Source organism: Ovis canadensis, chromosome 1 (genome assembly GCF_042477335.2).
Source record: "Ovis canadensis isolate MfBH-ARS-UI-01 breed Bighorn chromosome 1, ARS-UI_OviCan_v2, whole genome shotgun sequence".
In the NCBI taxonomy this organism is placed as follows: domain Eukaryota; kingdom Metazoa; phylum Chordata; class Mammalia; order Artiodactyla; family Bovidae; genus Ovis; species Ovis canadensis.
Window position 1 is genome coordinate 176401287 of NC_091245.1, and position 14221 is coordinate 176415507.

Genomic DNA, 14221 nt, shown 5'->3' on the forward strand with positions numbered 1-14221 from the left:
TTTCATATTTACATATACATCATTTTTAAGTAATCACTACCTTAAAAGTAGCCACAATTTTCCCTTATTAACCACCTAATGTGTGCAAGGCTGAATAGAACTTATGGAAGTTATACTTGATATTCAAATATTAAGTCTTGAGGCTGTTCTTTGTGATTGTAAGTGGAAAAGAGTATTGAGTTTTAGCTCTGGTGATTGATAGGGTAATAAGAATGAACCAGAAAATCAAAAGAATGTTTTCCTGGCCTTAAGTAATTGGGTTTCTCCAAGAAGCAGAGCCTGAGCTGAGTCTTTCATGCAAGTAGTTGAATTGAGGAAGGGAACCCAAATGGTGGAGGGTCCTGAGAAGAGTGAAGGAAGGAAGGAGGGAGGGAGGGAGGGCGAACCCAAGGGCATTCTTGAGTTAACAATTCCCGTGGATAGCTGGGGCTTTGTCCTGGTGGGGGCGGGATGTTTTAAGGAACCGTGTAGAAAACTTTCAAAATTGTCAACAAGAGACCCTGAAGAAAGGAAAACCTTGACCCCTCCAGGCTGCAAATGAACACTGAAGGGTGTTAATTTTCTCTCCTTTATGATTCTCTCTAGGAAACAGAGAATCCCTGGGATGAACAAGATAGACACACAGAATGGAAGAATAGACACACAGAATTGCACATGGAAGCAATTTAAATGATAACACACTATAAAACTGAAAATTTTTGAGGCTGTTCTGTACATGAGATGTGTGAAAATACAAGGAAAACAGAGAACAAAGAGGAGGTCACAGATAGAATCTTGAAGAATGAGAAGCCCCAGCATACGATGTGACAATTCGGTAGCAGCCATGGACCAGGACAGGAGGAAATGCACAAACGAGGACAGACATTGAAAACAAGTGTGTGAATTTAACAGATCAAATTTTCTACTAGCTAGTACTAGGAGATTGTTTCTTGTTAGAAATAAATATTGATAGAACTGATTTAGCAAATGCCTAATACATAATGCCTAGTCTGCCTTTCAGACCAATTGAAGATTGTCTAAATTTTAGTCATGTCTGTCTACCCCTCCACTTTAGAGCTCAAATTCACTTCTGCAATGTTTTGACAGTTGAAAGACTCTGGTTGCATTATTAATTTCAGCCGTATTTGATCTCTGAGGATTCAGCAGTAACTACTCTCCCATCCTCAAGTTACATGACAGTTATACTTCTATTTCTTCAGAACTTTTGCAAATTTAATAAGTGTTAAATGCCAGTGTTACTTTAAATTCTCTTCTGAGCCTTAGAGTAGGTGCATATGCATGATAGATACGATCAATGTTAACAATATTCCATATGCCATTTCTCCTCCCAGCAACTTGAAGACATTATGGAGGAACTTGGCAGAGGAGAATCCAAACTGATATGTACTTGGATTGGTAACAGCTGTCAGAGTTTAATAATAGAACCTCTGCAAGCAGTGACCCTGTGGGCTTCCCTAATCTAGTTCCTAATGGCTCATCCTGCTTCCTTTCATGTTCCCCTTCCTGGAGAGGTAGTGACAAATCCATCTCAAGGGAAAGGTGCATAACCTACAGCTGTTGATCTGGTCTTTAGTTGTAGTATAAATGTTGAGGTAACTTTCTCTGTGACATTAACCTCAGAGCAACCCTCATCTCTCATCTATTGATATTCTTAAAAACCTTAATTCTGTTTTTACTTCAGCTTTAACAGTCTCTGCATAATAAATACCTATATGATATTTCATCTTAAGACTTCAAAACTGTTCAAAGACTATCTGGTTCTTCTATTTTGAGATTCCATGAAAGTCTGTTCTCCCCATGTGTGGGCTTTAGGATCTTAGCTATTTCCTTAAACTAATATTAGAGTGGCTGTGATGTATGAGGAACTGTGTGGCCCTGGGGACTCAGAGGTGAAAGTTGGGATTGCCTGCGTCTTTAAAGGAAGCCCTTGTTTGATCTTATTTCATAACGAATCTTATTAAATAGTGATTAAAGTTGGCATGGGTGACTTTGAGGATCCTGGGAGGGGAACAGCAACCTCCAGTTCAGCTTTCAGGGAGTAGTAAAAGACTCACTGGTGAGTGCTGAGTAGAAGGAGGAGGGAGAGAAAGAGGGAAGAGTTCCCCCTCCCCCCAATATACCCTGCCTTCTCCTCCAAGTGTCTCCATTGGCAGGAGGCTAAGTGGATGCAGGCAGTAATGCACGGAGGCTAGATAGTCAGCCAGGGCCACAGGATCAAGGAGTTTGTGTGCCGTTTGATCCAGACAAGAGAGTCCTGCTAAAGTCCTTTCAAAGAGTCTAATGTCCTTGTGCAGTAACAAGCAAATACTGACCACCTACTACATGCTAGTGTGTAGTAGGCACATTGCTAGTTGTGCACATTGCTAGGAGTGAGTAAAGCATGATGCCTAGTGTCTTCCACATGCATGAGTGTGTGTGTGAGAGAGAAAAGTGAACACCCAGTAATTATAATAGCAATAGCATAAATCAGAGGCATGCACTGCTAAGGTCTCCCCACGGAGTTCAGAGAAGTCTTTACAAAGAAAGCTGTTCTCTGAAGCTGAGTTTGTTCATCTTGAGTATGCTCCCAATGAGAACTGCAGTGAGAATTATAGGTGCAGATGTGCTGACTCTGTGCAAGGCTATGGCTCTTGCATGGCACCATCAGCACTCGCTGCAATCAGCAGCAGGTGATTGTAGTAATCTAGCAAACTAGACAGGCTTGCTCTGCACCTGGAGACCAGAGAGCAGTCCCACCCCAGGGAGGCTGCCTGGGTCTTGCTGATGGTGAAGGATGGCATGCAAAGCATGAAACCAAAGAGGCCAGCTGCTCCATTATACTATCTGTAACTGGGCGTCCTGATTTCTGGACTTTAAACGTCTGTATTGACCCTGATCTGCATAGGGTCAGGAGTCTTGCGTTACATTATTGGTTTCCTTGATCTATCATAGGCAAGTAATCAAATATACCTTAGACTTTGCTTTCTGACTCAGACTGAATTCAATCTGTATTCTTATGGACTGCTTAGTGATCACCTGGAAGGCCTACACTTCTAAGTAAGGTAAGATTTTTTTCCTGAGTTGTATGTACCTAAAACTTAAAATAGGGCATGAATGACACAAAAATTATTTTTCTGTTAATAAAAAATTGTGACTGTTTTTTGTGACTGTCAATTGTAGATTGATTTAAGGCAGATATCTACAGTTGTAAAAAATGTGCTTACTAAAAGGTTTTCTTGGAGGATCGTGCTGAAATATTTCAAATAATTTAGCAAAAATGATAAAACACAAAGGACAGACATCATAATCTTCTGATAAAGTCGTGAAGGAGGGATGAGAAATGTTTGCTCTGAAAAGTATTTAGGGAAATTGAGGGTGTATTCTCACCTCTGATCATTCCTCTAGTTACACTACAGAGGCTTGTTAGCTGACCCAAGGATACATCTCTTCTCCCTTAAGGGAAAAAAAAAGAAATATGGTTTTCTAGCAGAATCAAGTGACTTTTGAATTCTAAAAGAAGAAGCTGAAGTTGGCTACTTATTTACACTGTCTCAAGGGAATCATTAAGCAAAGCCTTTTTAATACCTAAGAAAGGATTCAACAAATTAAGATTTAATTCTCATTAGATTTATGTTGTTTGGGACTTGAGACATTAGGGAAAAAAATACTAAAAGATAATTTATGTTTTTGTGTTGCTGCTACCTGAGAAAGAAAACTAGATTTTCCACATTTCCCCAAAATGTGGAGGAAATCCTTCTGTCTAAACAGTAAACTGGTATCATCTCCTACATTTATAAGCAAATTTTCATGAAAAGTTATAATAACTCGTGGTGGTTAGGATCATACTCTCTAGAGGCAAATAATCCTTGACATGAATACCAGTTCCACGTTAAGCAATTGTATATTTTTCGCTGAGCCTCAGTTTCTTAATTTTTAAAGTGAGGTAGACAGGACCTCTGAGGTTTGCTGTGAAGAAACAAACTGTATTTAAAGTGCTTAGCAACATGCCTGGTGTGTAGAACGTGTTCCATAAATATTGATCATTATTATTTCAGAATAGAGATAAGACAAATAATTTCCTAATCACATTGTAACATGGTATTTTAATATACTCTCATAAAACTGAGAATCCTGAACTTAAATTAGGCTCCTTGGAGGAAAGTTCTGCCCAGTTTCAGTCTGCCCCCCGCCCCCAACACCCCTTTCCCACCTCAGCATGCTCTATCAGCTGGTCTGTGCTGGAGAAGGCACCAATTCCTGGATTTAGTTTTCTTCCAGACACTTAGACAAGACCAACCTTGTATGAATGTTTTGATCAGTAGCTGGGGATCCTGGGCAGCCCCTCCCTGCTGTGGTCAGTAACTAAGTATACATTGTATAGTAAGGAAATCATAGGTGTCTGGGTCAATGAGAAATTCCCAGACACTTGGAGGAGTGGAAACTGTTCTAAACTATTACATTACAGCATCCTCTTGGACTCTTTAAATGAATATCTGTAACTGACTTCCAGCTCTAGACATGTAGAGATTTCCCCAACAGCAGTTCGGGGGCTACCAAACTGCCCAGTCACTCCTTGATTTGGTTTAAGCCCTAGGAAAACCAAATTGCCTACTCAGGAAAATTCCAGTCTTTCTCAGACTGCTCCCAGGTGAGACTGGCCCTTGGGTGTACACTCCCTAGGACTATGACCTGACTTTCCTAGGAAAGAAAACTAGGGTCCAAGTTCATTCCACTTAACTGGAGCTATAAACATACGTCATCCTAGAACTCCTGCTATTCTTGCTTTGTTTAACTTTAGGTTCTCCTAACAACACACTCTCTTTCTCACATATGTACACCTTTCATTTGTATTCAGTTGTGTTAATGCATTCAAAATACCTCAAATTTGGCCCAAAGCAAAGTTTCCAGTAAATATTTTAGGGTCTCTTTTACTCCATGATTTTTTAAAATGTATGTGTTTGTTTCTTTTGCGGTAGAGTTTACCCTTGGAGGCTTGCTTTTCTCTGAAGTCCTTTCCATCAGGCCTCTGTGATAATGCCCTCTATTGCATTCCTCTCTGTTGAAGAATCAGATGTAGCTAAAAGGGGCAGCTGTTTATCATCTCTTCAGAGTTTTTCTCTGTAAAGCCTGCTAAATGTCCCTTCAGAGGGTTACTTTTAAATTTTGAGTAGTAGAGGCTTGCTCTTCCTTTGCTTTTGATCTTGGAACCTTGTATTTTATAAATTGTACATCACTTCTTATCAGCTGTTTTTAAGAGTTCAGGCTAAGAATTCCCAATCAACCAGATATTAAGATAACAACCAGAGATATGTAAAAGTACGTTTACAGCTTTATTACTTTAATGCTTTCCGTTTTATATGTGTCTTTGCCGTGGCCACCCAAATTCTGTTCTACATACCATCTTTGGCTAATGGAGTTCTTTTTATCTAATATAGATTAGAGGCAGTGTGGAGGTCACTTTCTAAAGAAAAAAGCTTTCTCTTGCTGCCTCATCTTCTATCTGCCTTAGCTGAAATCACTAGAATGTCCTGTCAGTTCATTGATTTGTACAAGATCAATGTTACTGACTTCAGTAATATTTTTATCTGTTGGATAATAAAGTTCAATATCATTTCACATTAAGGAAGTAAGTATTCTCTTGAAAAACACCACTGTCTTATACAAAGTTGAGTACTTCACTAAATGTTCTTTCCCAGTAATATGTTTAAAAGTTTATTCATTGTTTTGGCACTACCTTAGCCATATTTTTCCTTTTAAACCCAGTCTGGTTAAACTGGGCCTTCCTTCTCATGCTGTCCCATATCACCCAAGCTCTACCTCAGTCTACATTAAGTATTTTTAAGAAGCACATAAAATAGACTTTTTTAATTTATACATTCTTTGAATCATTTCATCTAATCATTTGATCTCTATAAAGAATTTACTATACCCCTTTTTAAAGCTGTGCTGTATTTTTTAAAACCCTAAACATTTAATGATCTTTTACCTATAATTATGTAAGCAATTTTTACTGTAATTTTTGATATAATTGCACAAATCCTTTCAAGCTGTTTCTAAGAAACATAGGCATCAAGCTAAAATATTTAGCAAAGATGTCTCATTTGTTTAAAGCATTATAAATGTAAATTAATGCAAAACCAAGATGCCCCTTTTTATTAGCAAAATATTGAAAATATCTAGTGCTGGTGGGTCTTGGAGTATGACAGGCACTTCCAAACCCGGCTAAGGTATATTGCAAAAACCTGTTTGAAAGCAATGACTTAATAAATATAGAGCATATATAACCCTGGGCTTCCCAGGTGGCACAAGTGGTAAAGAATCCACCTGCCAATGCAGGAGATGCAGGAGACTCAGGTTTGATCCCTGGAACAAGAAGAGCCCCTGGAGAAGGAAATGGCAACTCACTCCAGTGTTCTTACCTGGAAAATTCCATTGAAAGAAGAGCCTGGTGGACTACAGTCATGGGGTTGCAAAGAGTTGGAGACAACTGAGCACACACGTGTTGATAAATAACCCTAGAGTCAATTTCAAATTCATAAAATGCTAAGACATTGTAAAAAGCATCCTATATCTAGTCAGTTACAGGAAAGATCATCTCCTCGGGGGTATATTGAAATAGTCCTAAGAGCTAAGATGCTTTTTATTTATTTTATTTATTTTTATTATTATTATTTATTAACTTTTCCCTCTAAAATACTTTTATTTGCCTGTGGAAACTTTAGACAATAAAAATATGAGTATTTTTTATTCCCAGTACTCTTATCCTTCATGATTATAAGGCAAAAAAGCCTTTGGCAACTTCTGAAACTCTATTTGGTAATTGTTGGTAAGGCAGGGTTGGGGCTCATTTCTGAATTCCAAGGCTTTAATAACAGTTAAAACTTATTTGTGTACTATATATAAGACATTGTTCTGAATACTTTTATACACATTGATTTGCTTAATCCTCCAAACCATCTAAGAGATTTTCTCCATTTTTGTCCAGTGCCACAGAGTCAAGTATAAGAGCCGGGATTTGTGTCCCAACAATCTTATTCCTTATTTAAAGGGTGTTAGTAGCTCAGGCAGAGAAGGCGATGACACCCCACTCCAGTACTCTTGCCTGGAAACTCCCATGGATGGAAGAACCTAGTGGGCTTCCGTCTATGGGGTCGCACAGAGTCGGACACGACTGAGCGACTTCCCTTTCACTTTTCACTTTCACACGCTAGAGAAGGAAATGGCAAAATGGCACCCCATTCCAGTGTTCTTGCCTGGAGGATCCCAGGGACGGGGGAGCCTGGTGGGCTGCCGTCTATGGGGTCGCACAGAGTCGGACACGACTGAAGCGACGCAGCAGCAGCAGCAGCAGCAGTTGCTCAGGTGTGCTCAACTCTGCAACCCCATGGCCTGTGCCCTGCCAGGCTCCTCTGTCCATGGAATTTTCCAGGCAAGAATGCTGGAGTGGGTTGCCATGCCCTTCTCCAGGGGATCTTCCCAACCCAGGTATTGAACCCTGGTCTCCTGCATTGCAGGAGGATTCTTTACCATCTGAGCCACCAGGGAAGCCCAGAGTGAAAATGCTAGTTGCTCAGTCATGTCCAACTCTTTGTGACCCCATGGATGGAAACCTTCTAGGCTCTACTGTCCGTGAAATTCTCCATTCCCTTCTCCAGGAGATCTTTCTGACCCAGGGATCAAACCCAGGTCTCCTGCATTGCAGGCAGATTCTTTACCATCTGAGCCATCAGAGAGCTTCTCAAACTAAGCCATCTTTTTTGGTCTTTCTCAATAAGATAAATTATGTTGTGCTTATATTCCTTCTGCTCAGATATTATCAGATATAGATGACTGGTCATATTGTGACAAACTGGTCTATCCTATAATCAGTTGCCATAATTGTTTCTAGTTTTCACCTGTACAGTATGTATTTAATATTTATTCACAAGCAAGGGTATATTCAAAATATTTATAAACCCTTGAGGCAGGGACAGTAGCCAGTTAGTGGGGACACCATCCAGTCAGAATGCATACATTAAATAAGCAGTAGGGTAGGATGGATATAAAAAGGATAGGTATCAATCTACTCCATAACCAACTCACCATCCAGGCGTGTCTGGGTACTTCAGGAAAACAAGCAGCTAAGTTTATCACTGACAGTGTACATTATGTTTAAAGATTGCATGTGAGATTAACCTTTGGAATTTGATAAAGACTCCATAATTATAACTGCAAAGCAAATCTTTCTGTATCTTGTGTTGTTTCACCCAGGAATTGAAGACTCTAGTTCTCTTTGGGCCCTCAGTTCACTTTTAGATATTCTTTGTTTTATTACTTTTAAAGAACCATCTTTAATAGGAGTATATTGGCAAAACTGTCTTAATTGTTAAATACATGCTCATCAGTAGAGCCTGTCCTTCCTCCAGTACAAACTCCATATGTGGGTGTACACTTTGTGCTTCAAGTAACTTGCCTGTTACTCCAGGGAATTGGAATTCACTCTTTCTACCAGATTGAATCTCTTGAATCTATTTGTCATCTCCACTATATAATCATAAGGGATTTGATTTAGGTCATGTCTGAATGGTCTAGTGGTTTTCCCTACTTTCTTCAATTTCTTCCTTAATTATGCAATAAGGAGCTCATGATATGAGCCACAGTCAGCTCCCAGTCTTGTTTGTTCTGACTATATTAAGAGCTTTTCCATTTTAAGTTGCAAAGAATATAATCAATCTGATTTCAGTATTGACCATCTGGTGATGTTCATGTGTAAAGTCATCTCTTGTGTTGTTGGAAAAGGGTGTTGGCTATGACCAGGGTGTTTTCTTGTCAAAACTCTCTTAGTCTTTGCCCTGCTTCATTCTGTGCTTCAAGGCCAAACTTGCCTGTTACTCCAGGTGTCTCTTGATTTCCTACTTTTGCATTCTAATCCCCTGTGTTGAAAAGGGCATCCTTTCTTAGTGTTAGTTTTAGAAGGTCTTGTAGGTCTTCACAGAACCACAGCTTCTTTGGCATTAGTGATTAGGGCATAGACTTGGATTACTGGGATGTTGAATGTTTTGTCTTGGAAACAGACCGAGATCATTCTGCCATTTTTCGGACTCTTTTATGGACTACTCAATTTCTTCTAAGGCATTCTTGCCCATAGTAGTAGATTTAATGATCATCTGAAGTAAATTCACCCATTCTCGTCCATTTTAATTTCACTGATTCCTAAGATATCAGTGTTCACTCTTGCCATCTCCTGCTTGACCATGTTCAATTTACCTTGATTCATGGACCTAACATTCCAGGTTCCTATGCAATATTGTTCTTTACCATATCAGACTGTATGTTCATTACAATTGAGTGTTGTTTCCACTTTGGCCTGGTCTCTTCATTCTTTCTGGAGCTATTTGTCTGCTCTTCCCCAATAGCATATGTATTTTGGACACCTACCAACCTGGGGGACTCATCTTCCAGTGTCATATCTTTTTTGCCTCTTCATACTGTTCATGGGGCTCTGAAGGCAAGAATGCTGAAGTGGTTCGCCATTCCCTTCTCCAGTGGGCCATGTTTTGTCAGAACTCTTCATCATGACCTGTCTCTCTTCAGTGTCCCTACAGGGCATGTGGCTCATAGTTTCTTTGAGTTGCACAAAGCTGTGATCCATGTGATCATTTTGGTTCACTTTCTGTGATTGTTGTTTCCATTCTAGAGGCTATAGGATTATATTTCTTGCTTTTTCTATCTGCCCTCTGGTAGATGAGGCTAAGAGGCTTATGCAAGCTTCTTGATGGGAGGGACTGACTGTGGGGAAACTAGGTCTTGCTTTGGTGGGCAGGGCCATGCTCAGTACACCTTTAATTCAAATTCTGCTGATGTGTGGGGCTGTGCTCTCTCCCTGTTAGTTGTTTGGCCTGAGGGTACTCAGTCCAGGAGTCTATAGACTGTTTGGTAGTGAGAATGTTAACAGCCTCAGTAGGGATGCTGAGATCCCCGAGGGGCAGGAGGAAATAAAAGTGCAAATAGCAAACTTTTTGTTTTTTTCCTTTTCTCTTCTAATCCTGTGTTGTTATGGAGACACCTGGCTCCACCTGAACTTAACTTTAACTCAGACCTTGAGCTAACCAATGCATTTTTCTCTTGAAAATATCTTTCTTAAGCTATGTTAATGAACTATGTATTTGCTTGGAAATTTGCCTTACTTCAAGTTTCGTGTCAATTGTTTTATGGCCCTGAATGGCTCACCTTGTGCCAATGTTATCTCAAAATGCATGTTGTGGGTGAGGGGCCTGGTGCAACTCTCTCAGTTTTGAGGCATTTCCTTTCTCTAACTAGCAGCTTGCTAAAACGCTCCTCCATCCTTGGGATTCTCCAGGCAAGAGTGATGGAATGGGTTGCCATTGCCTTCTCCAAAAAGGTATATAACTCCTTGCTAAAAACTATCAAGGGGGCACTCTTTCTGTCCCCTTCTTATGTCTATGTCAGAAGCTTTCTCTGTCTCTTTAATACTTTAATAAAGCTTTATTACACAAAGAGCTGTGAGCAATCAAGCCTCGTCACTGGCCCAGGATTGAATTCCTCTCCTCCAAAAGCCAAGAATCCCAGCATCGTGGCTTGTAGCAGCAACCTTTCATCTTGGTGGCTCATCCAGAATTCTTCAGGACAAGGTATAGATGCTCCGAGATTTAGTTCCTTGTTCTCCTAGTAAACGTGTTTTCTGCTTTACTTTACTAACTCTACGGTGTGCCTGTGTGTGTGATTGATTGAAAGAGATGCACGAGCAAGTGCAAAGCAAGAGCTGTGTCCTAATCTGCGGTTCCACGGTGACCTCATATGGCAGAAACCCTGTCAGGGGATTATACCAACCTGCTAATGTCAAGAGGCACTCATTGTCTCCTCCAGGGGAGCGGCCAGAGATAGATGAAGCCTGTGGACCGAACTCTCCTTTCTCAGTGAAACTTTCCGGTCTCTTTGACCACTTCGTAAGGGTCTGGGAAGTAGTATTGAAACTACTAACCTAATCTGTCAGGTCATACACTTGCAAGGGACTTGTGATCCATGCTGTTACTGTGTACTTTTACTTAGACCCCAAGTATGGAAGTGCCTAGCCTTGCTAGGAGCTGAAAGTTACAAGAGCACATTCAGGAGTGAGGTGGAGCTCTAGCTCCAGGAACGGCTCTCAGGCTAGAGGTCACTCTCTTGGCTGGCTGCCTCAGGGGCCAGCAATCTGAAAGAGTTTTGTCATGGCTGTGCCCCTGATCTACGTAGATAGAGGCATTGCTGGTGACCATGAGGCTTTTGAGGACACAGATCAGGGATTACAGGATCTAGGCAGATTGGAAGTGCAATGGGCTTCTTCCTTTGGTAGTGCTAGCTCTTAGTGGACCAGAGGAGGCTGTCTGGTGGCTTTTGCCTCAACTCCTTAGGTATTCTTTCTGTGGAATTTGTGGGAATGAACTGGAAGGATTGGCCCTAATAGCTCGAGGACAAAAATCACTTTTTCCTCTCTGGCCAGCCCTCCAGAAGGATTTATGCCTCCCAAGATTGCTGCTGCCAGTGTCTCTGTCCCCATGGCTGGCCTCTGCTGACCTATGCCTCCGCAGGAATCCCCCCAGACACTCAAGGCAGGTCTGACTCAGTCTCTTGTGGGGTCACTGCTCCTTTTCCCTGGGTCCTGGTGCACACAAATTTTCGTCTGTGCCCTCCTAGAGTCTCTGCTTCCCCAAGTCCTGTGAAAGTTCTATAATCAAATCCCGCTGTCCTTCAAAGTTAGATTCCCTGGGGGTTCCCAGTCCCTTAGCTGGATCCCCAGGTCAGGAAGTCTGATGTGGGGCCTAGAACCTTTGCAACAGCGTTAGAACTTCTTTAGTAGTATTGTTTTCCAGTTGTGGGTCGCCCACCTGACGGGTATGAAATTTGATTGTAATGCAGTTCTTCCCCTCCTGCCATCTCTTTGTGGCTTCTGCTTTGTGCTTGGACATGGGTTTTCTTTTTTTGGTAGCTTCCATCATCTTCCTGTCGATGGTTGTTCGGCAGCTAGTTGAAATTTTGGTGTTCTCACAGAAGAAGATGAGCACAAGTCCTTTTACTCCACCATCTTGATTTGAGGTTAATAGCAGTGTGTTTTATACTTAGGCCTTGCCATTGGTGATGAATTTGTAATAAATTATTTAATTCCTTGCCCCACAGTGTACTCATCTATAAAATGGTCATATTAGTATGTACTTTATAGAGTTATTGCTAGGATCAAATAAAGGAATGTTTTTAACATATGTAGCAAGTTTCCTGTCACATCACCAAGAGTTGCTGAAAGTGAAGTGAAGGTGAAAATTGCTCAGTTGCGTCTGACTCTGCGACCCCATGGACTATATAGTCCATGGAACTCTCCAGGGTGAAATACTGGAGTGGGTAGCCCTTCTCTTCTCCAGGGGATCTTTTCAACCCAGGGATCAAACCCAGGTCTCCCGCATAGCAGGTGGATTCTTTACCAGCTGAGCCACAAGGGAAGCCCAAGAATACTGGAGTGGGTAGCCTATTCTTTCTCCAGTGGATCCTCCCAATTCAGGAATTGACCTGGGATCTCCTGCATTGCAAGTGGATTCTTTACCAACAGCTATCAGGGAAGCCTAAGAGTTACTGAGTGACTTCTATTAAATACAAAGTGGACCACAGCAGAGCTTCTCATGTGACTGGGTGAAGGAGGTCTTTCTCTTTGCTTAAGCTGTCTTTGTGGGCAGCAAAAAAAACAAAAAACCTCTGAGAGCTTTGTAAGATCAACTTTTTGTAGTTGACTTTATTTACTTTATATGCCTGAGTTTGAGTGTTCACCCGGAAGGCAAGAACATCCAGAAACCGTATCTCTCCAAAGAAGTGTAGCTGTGATGGTGATGTCACGCGAGTGTATATTCCTCGATTCTTTGTCTCGTCACAGCAAAGATTTGGAGTGACGGACATTAAAGCCCTTGGCGCGTCACAGCTCTCGGGACAAACCGTGTTATAGCTCTTAGGCACATCAGTGTTACAGCTCTATTTTATTTAGAAGATAGCAGGAGAATCCATCTTCGAGGCGTGAGGGCACGTCGATCTTAAGACACGAGGAGAAGAGCGCCCCGGCGCGCGGGAGAGAGAGAGCTTGCTTTGGCGCCTCTATTTATATGTTTATCTCTCCCTGGGCCTGTCCTATGTAAATTGGGCCAGCCAGGAGTGTTGTTTGTTTTACCTGAGGTCCTCACTCCGGTCCTCGGACCTTCTTTTGTTCTATTTTCGCGGGCTTTTCCCTTCCTTGTCTTTTAGCCACCGCCATTTTGGACTCCTTTTCCCTGTTCTACCTACCTAACAGTCACACCTGGACATGCCCAAAAGACGATTGCCTTCTTAGCCTCTTGATGATGCACACAGCATGGAATGGAAGGAGAGCAGGCTTTGGAATGGGGCTCAGGTCCACTGCTTGAACATCTTTGTGACTTTGAGTAGTTTGCTTACTCTCTCAACCTCCACATTCTCATTTTAAATGGAGAGCAAATAGGGGTTTAAATGGCAACTGCTACAGTTCACAACTAATTACCCAGCCTTTAAACATCTTGTCAAAGATTTATTTCCATCAAAAAGGCCTCTTTAACTCCTCATCTCTTTAAGGTTTTATATAGATTTTCTTATTGAAATTTTTTCTTTTCTTTGATTTATACTCCATTACCTTGATAGAGAAGTAAATAAAGCAGAAGTAGATGTTTTTCTGGAACTCTTGCTTTTTTGATGATCCAGTGGATGTTGGCACTGATGAAGGCTTTCTTATCTCTCCTTGCTATTCTTTGGAACTCTGTTTTCAAAAGGGCATATCTTTCCTTTTCCCCTTTGCCTTTAGCTTCTATTCTTTTCTCAACTATTTGTAAGGTCTCCTCAGACCACCATTTTGCCTTTTTGCCTTTCTTTTTCTTAGGGATGGTCTTGATCCCTGCCTCCTGTATAATGTCACCAACCTCCGTCCATAGTTCTTCAGGCACTCATTCTATCAGATCTAATCCCTTGAATCTATTTCTCACTTCCACTGTATAATCGTAAGGGATTTGATTTGGGTCATACCTGAATGGTCTAATGGTTTTCCCTGCTTTCTTCAGCTTAAGTCTGAATTTGGCAATAAGGAATTCATGATCTGAGCCACAGTCAGCTCCCGGTCTTGTTTTTGCTGACTGTATAGAGCTTCTCCATCTTTGGCTGCAAAGAATATAATCAATCTGATTTCAGTATTGATCATCTGGTGATATCTGTGTGTAGATTTGAC

At 41.2% G+C, this 14221-nt stretch overlaps 1 protein-coding gene across 3 annotated transcripts in view; it reads left to right on the top strand.

Annotated features, from left to right (window-relative positions):
• Positions 1-14221, top strand: part of HHLA2 (HHLA2 member of B7 family) — a 149819-nt gene that overhangs the window by 43514 nt on the left and 92084 nt on the right. Inside the window, exons 4-5 of one of the 3 annotated variants that reach the window (XR_011249033.1) lie at positions 586-874; positions 1332-1739. The gene's annotated coding sequence lies outside the window, so the exon portion shown is untranslated. Of the gene's footprint in view, positions 1-585; positions 1004-1331; positions 1740-14221 lie in introns of those variants that run through there. The other 2 variants (XR_011249031.1, XM_069552574.1) reach the window with 2 other exon arrangements.